The sequence below is a fragment of the Larimichthys crocea genome, chromosome X (genome assembly GCF_000972845.2).
Source record: "Larimichthys crocea isolate SSNF chromosome X, L_crocea_2.0, whole genome shotgun sequence".
Lineage (NCBI taxonomy): Eukaryota > Metazoa > Chordata > Actinopteri > Sciaenidae > Larimichthys > Larimichthys crocea.
In genome coordinates this window covers 27,886,951-27,893,010 of record NC_040020.1, presented here as the reverse complement: position 1 = coordinate 27,893,010, position 6,060 = coordinate 27,886,951, and positions in this window count along the sequence as shown.

The window sequence follows — 6,060 nt, the reverse complement described above, 5'->3', positions numbered from 1 at the left end:
TTTAAGACGGGTTTAAATCTGTGTTGTGTCAGTCAAAGTCACATGATCACTCAAAGGTATAGTTCAGTTTTCAGACTGTTTTTTGAAATGGGGTTGTATGAGGCACTTATGATAGTCAGTGTTTTACCTACAGTATGCAGTGGTTAGCGTGCTCCCAGTTTGGAGAAGCTGCAGAAAAATGTGTTTTAGCAACATAAAAAAGGTCCACCTAAAGAAATCAATATCAATTTAAGACTGCTGAGGGAGTGAGCATATTCTTCATATTCATATTATGTTATGTTATGGCACAGTTGAGGTTAGGTGTAGGAATATGTAAATTGTACATTTGTAACCAGGGCCGGTTTTAGCTATGGGGAATGTGGGCGACCACCCAGGGCGCAGTCTCCGTGAGGGCGCACAAGCGCGGCGTGGTGTTCGCTCAGGGCGCAAATGTAGCCAGAACCGGCGCTGTTTGTAACAATCTAATGCCAAGGGAAAGGGCTGTCTGTGCCAGGACTTCTGTCGGCCTCTCTAAAGTGGGAGTGCACTGACTGCCATCATCTGTGGGTAACACACTGACTATGCATAAGTACCTCATACAATCCCACCTCAAAAAATCAGAATTATCCTTTTAACCTGTGTTTCTGTGTCTTGCTCTGAGGTTTGTAAAGGACTTTTAATTTCATTTATATTTAAATTGTAGACATACATGTTATTTTAAACTATCTAAAAGTCATTCTGCCTTTGTTTCAAAACCCTCTACAACCACAGTAGAACCACTCTTTGTCTCTTGTCCCCTTCATTACTGACCTGATCAAATATCAAAGGTTACTGATGGTCAGGTAAATTTAGAAGGAACAAGCAGAGACGCAAATGCAAATTGAGTTCCCATTCTGCTATTCCCCTTTTATATTCTGTAATCAGTGTGGATGTCCAACCTCTTTCAGAAAAAAGAACACAGCTCTTACATGAGATTAAAAACAAACTTTGTAATTCTGAGTACAGTAGTGAAAGCAGTGAAAATTTGGGTTTGGGCGGTCTGATTGTGTTTTGTTCTGTGTGTTTTGATCCAGTGTGATACCGACACTGCACATGTGGAAGCTCCGGGTTGCCAGATATGAAACGTATTACAGCCAAGTTGATCAATGGAGTGAACGTTCCTGTGAAGTTGTGAACTTTTTGGTGGCTGACGACTCTCCAGTGTTGTTGGTGTTGAATTTGGGCTGTGGTGCCCATTTGTGACCATTAGATATCAGTATTCTGCACAATCCTACATATTGTATCTTTAAATAATTGATCATTTTACCATAAAGCCCAGGGCTCCCAGCTGTCTTGGTTTGGCTCTGGGGATTAAGTCGACTTGAATTAAACGGTTAAATAACGCAGATGAAGAGATTAATTCTGCTGTGCTTTATATATCAACAATAAAGAACTGGTGTGCATAGAAGTTCTTATTACAGTTAAATTTTGTGATATTGAGATATCTGTGTTTGTTTATATTCAATGTTCTGTTAAAATCATAAATATGTGGGATCTGATTATAACATGGTCTGGAAGTATAATTCACAGATGTCAGCAGTGTTGATTTCTGATATTTTAGTAATGGTTTAAATTTTTTTGTTTGTATTTTAGGTTCTGGAGAGACGATCAGCCAGACAATTATCACAGTAATGAACACTGTGCTGAGCCTGCAGGAAAAACTGGTAATTCTTTAAAAACCGTGTTTCTGGGGCTGCTGTGTCTTGTCCTCCTGGGCTGCATTCTTGTCTTGGTAGTTTTATGTAAGTCTATAAATTCATCAAGTCAATACTCATTGTACAGTTACCCGTATGATAATTGATCTTTGTGCCTTCCATGATGCAGGGGATTAAGACAAAACCAACTGGAGGGTGAGCAATGAGCAACTGACCCTGAAGACAAGCGAGGGATGAGGCCATGAAACAAACAACCTACCAATGAGACAGGGACAACCAACTACAGACAAGTTCGTTGAACGAAACACCGCAATCAACAACCTGACCCTGAAGATACGCGAGTTAGAGGCCATGACAACCAACCTCACCACATGAGACCAGACATACTACAGACCAACGTATTCGTGAATCGAAAAGCCTCAATCACAACCTGACCCTGACAGCTAAGTGAAGTTAGAGGCCATGACAACAACTCCAACCATGAGCCAGACAAAATACAGACACGTTATCGTGAATCGAAAAGCCTCAAATCACACCCTGACCCTGAAAGGATTTAAAAAAAAAATGCGAGTTAGAGGCCTGAACAACAACCTCACCAATGAGACAGACAAACTACAGACAAGTTATCGTGAATCGAAAAGCTCAATGACAACTGATCCTGAAGATAATGAGAGTTAGATTGCCCTGATAAACCACCTATCGTGAGAGAGACCAACAAAAAGTTTTATTTAGGATGGTGAAAGTCTGCCTGTGATTTTAACTGAAGGAGTTTCGTTTGACATTTTGTTCCCCAGGCAAATCTGGTCACAGCGCGATACCACTCTCAAGTATTTCAAAAATATTATATAGTTGGAGTTGCCACCAATTCGTTCTTAGCATGGAGACTGTAAAATATCAGTGTTTGAGTTTGGGAGCATGAGTTTGATTGCCGTTAAACATTCTGACTGAGTGGCTGTTAAAAATCCAAGAGGCAATTTAATTACATGAAATATAACAATATGCAAACTACAATTCTTAATCAGAGCACATACCGAGCACTAAATTGTATTTTTAAAAATTCATATATGATATGTCCAACAGCTGTTTGTGGTTTACCAGCTCCTTTCTCTCTCTGACATCCGAACTGTCCCTTCACTCCCCCTGTTGTTTCTTTTCTTGTTGTGGAGTTCACGCTCTGTTTGTCTATCTACTCCTCGATTCCATCTCTATATTTTGTACTATGGGGAGTGTGGCCCTGTAGTTTACATGTATCTTGCCCGTCAATTTAATTGTTTTGGCATTTTTTACTTAAACGCTTACTAGTAGCAAAAAAATACAACTAAAATCTATTCGGCCGTATTACAAAATGCTCACATAAAATGGCACAATTTCATTATTTGCAATTATATAATCAAAAAACCTACAATGTCTGTCCCAGCAAACAAGAGTATGTGTACGTGTGGCCTTGCTAAGGGGCCATATAGTACCACGAAATTCAGAAATCGAAAATCAAAAACTCTGAAAGTCTGGGCTGGTTTGGTCCTGGAATCAATCAGCTATTCTGAGTCTCCTGAACTTTCTGATGGCCTCATGCACCAGTGGAAGCTACGTTTAAAAGTGACACGTACCAGACTTGTTGTGATAAAAAGGGAACCTGACTTGGATTTAAACCTCAGACTCAAGTGTTTCTGTGCTTGCTTTTTCTGTCTTTTGATTTTGTGGGCTTCTAAGTCTGGTTACATTGCTGCTTGCCCAGCTCTTGCTCTGACCCAGTACCGACTCGCACCTCTGACTGGCTTCTTCTCCATGGCAGACTGGCTGTGGCTCATTGGTTATTTAGTATTAGGGGTCCATGCAAAAATCACAGTAAACATGATTTTTCAGAAAGAAATTTTCATTATAAAACTGGGGTCATAACATTAACCAAATGTTCATTGTGCCATAGTGAGGACACCTGTGTTTTCGATATTTATTAACAGTGAGGTTTCATGTAAACATAAACTACCATTTTTTAAACGGCTCACCACAATCTCTGTAGATTCTGCATAAACACATTTCTATTACACACTGTCTTCATGGATCCTGTTTTATCTTTGCCCTTTGTTGTTGAATGAAAATGAGTTTAGTTAATTCCATAGTTTCTATCACTAATGTTTCCCGCGAAAGTTTCAACCCAAACCAACAAACAAAACATTTTCAAGAATTTTATTTATTTTATTTTTAAATTTATTGAGGTATCAGGTTGTGTTTATTATTTTTTTCAGGTGAATTTCGGATGGTGTATTTCCGGCGGTAGCCTTTATTCCAATCTTCTAAAGAAAAAAGACCTGGAACCACGTAGAGAGTGACGTGTCAGCAGGAGGAGTGCAGGCCTGGTGATTATCAAACCAGCCAAAGAAGAACAGGAAGTGTTTATTGTGTATAATGCATGTGGTGAACTGTGTGTGGACTGAATACCAAGCCAGCATGTAAAACTGTTTGTATTGTACTATGCTGATGACTGTTGTTTTCTGTCAACAAGGGCTTCATCATACGTTTCAAGCAACACTTTTGGATTGGATCTGACCGACCGAGACAGAGACCAGGCGCCGGAAGTGGGAATGTTGGATGGGACTCCGCTCATTCAAACCAAGGTTTGAATGTGACCTTAAAACTTTTTATATTGTCATGGTGCAATTAAGCTGGGTAAATAAATAAATCCTTCCCTCGTAGATTTATGTTTTAGCGCGATTCCAGCTGCACCATTTGTGTTGTGTTGAACATGGATATATCTGCTTATTTAAGTCTTATATTTGTTTGGGGTTTTCAAGTTTTCTGGAATGGGTAAAGAACCAAATGGGCCTTCAAGAGGAGAGGACTGCGTAGAAAATCTGGGCATATTAATTAAAACAAAAGCTGGAATGTATGCACCATGTGGAAAAACAAATTCCTGGATCTGTGAAAAAGATTACCTGATACTCTGCATTTAAACCAACAAGACAGTGCATTACTCTTGCAAACATTTTCAGTTTAGCTTTATTACCAGACAACTACAAAGTGGCGTAAGCAGCTATGTATCTGCAAAGTGTCCTTCATTACCACACAATGAGACATCAAATCAAACCTGACATGTGGGGAATTCTAAATTCGCATGCCAATGATGGGTACACAGTGGTCCAGGATGTCCGAGATACTGTACGGGACGTGTTAAATCTTAGATTGTCTCGTGGACATACTTTTTCTCTTCGATATCTACAGACTAGCTGTATGTTGTGCATTTAAAAAAGAGGGGGCATTCTGATCTGGATATTGATTTTTGAGTGGATCTTTTTCTGTTGCTAAAAACCTTTTCTTCTTGTCGCTTCTCCAAAGTGGGCAGCATGCTCCACCACTGCACCTACTGTAGGTTACCACTGACTATGGTAAAACACCTTATACAACCTGACTCTTAAAAACCAAACACACAAACCTGAGACTATCCATAAAAGTGAAACGTGATACCACGGAAACATATTATTCTCTTATTTTATTGTTTTTTCTCGTTATTTTTGTAAATTTTTTTTATATCATCTGAATTATGACACTATATTTTAATAGGTGTTTATTCCCAGTGACTTTCTCTATTTCGTTCCTTTTCTGCCTGGAGAACCTTTGGATTACTTCCGCTGACGGGGGGCCTAGTGTATGGGGGATGAGATAGAGAGAGGAGATGATGAGCGAGATAGAGAGTATACACAAACAATACATGTACCCCCGAGTCTGATGGTAACAGCAAACGCTTTTTTTCTATTCTCCGTTATGTAAAAAAAATAAGTCAGTGATATTACAAATATATAGATATATATCTATATATATATCTATATCTATATAGTAATATATATATATACACACAAAATAATGTACCCACGCGTTCTGATTTGTTAACAGCAAACGCTTTTTTCTAATTCCCCTTTTATTGTAAAAAAATAAGTCCTGATATTACAATATATAATATTAAAAACTATGTGATATTAAACGAAATTGTGTATATATTTGTCCTCTTCATATACTTCTTTTCCTATCTCAATATTGATGGTGAATGTTGTGATTGTATTATTCACTCAATCAATTAATTTAATCGGTATTTACTTAGTTGTTTGTTATTTTGTATAACATCACAAACACGACAAACAAAACCTAATGAATATTAATATTTAGTATTTCAGCCCAGCAGTTTATTCTTCTTACATGAAAGTACCAGCACAATGATAAAATACTTTGTTTTTTTAAAAAAAAAAAGAAGAATATCAGTATGGTTATTTTTACATGTGTGAGCGCACAACAGACGTGGAAATCGTTCAGAGCATATCATAAAAACATGATCTATAGAAGTACTTGTCACATGTGAAATGGTACATTCCTTCCACAGTCCAAATCATTCCAGTTTTTA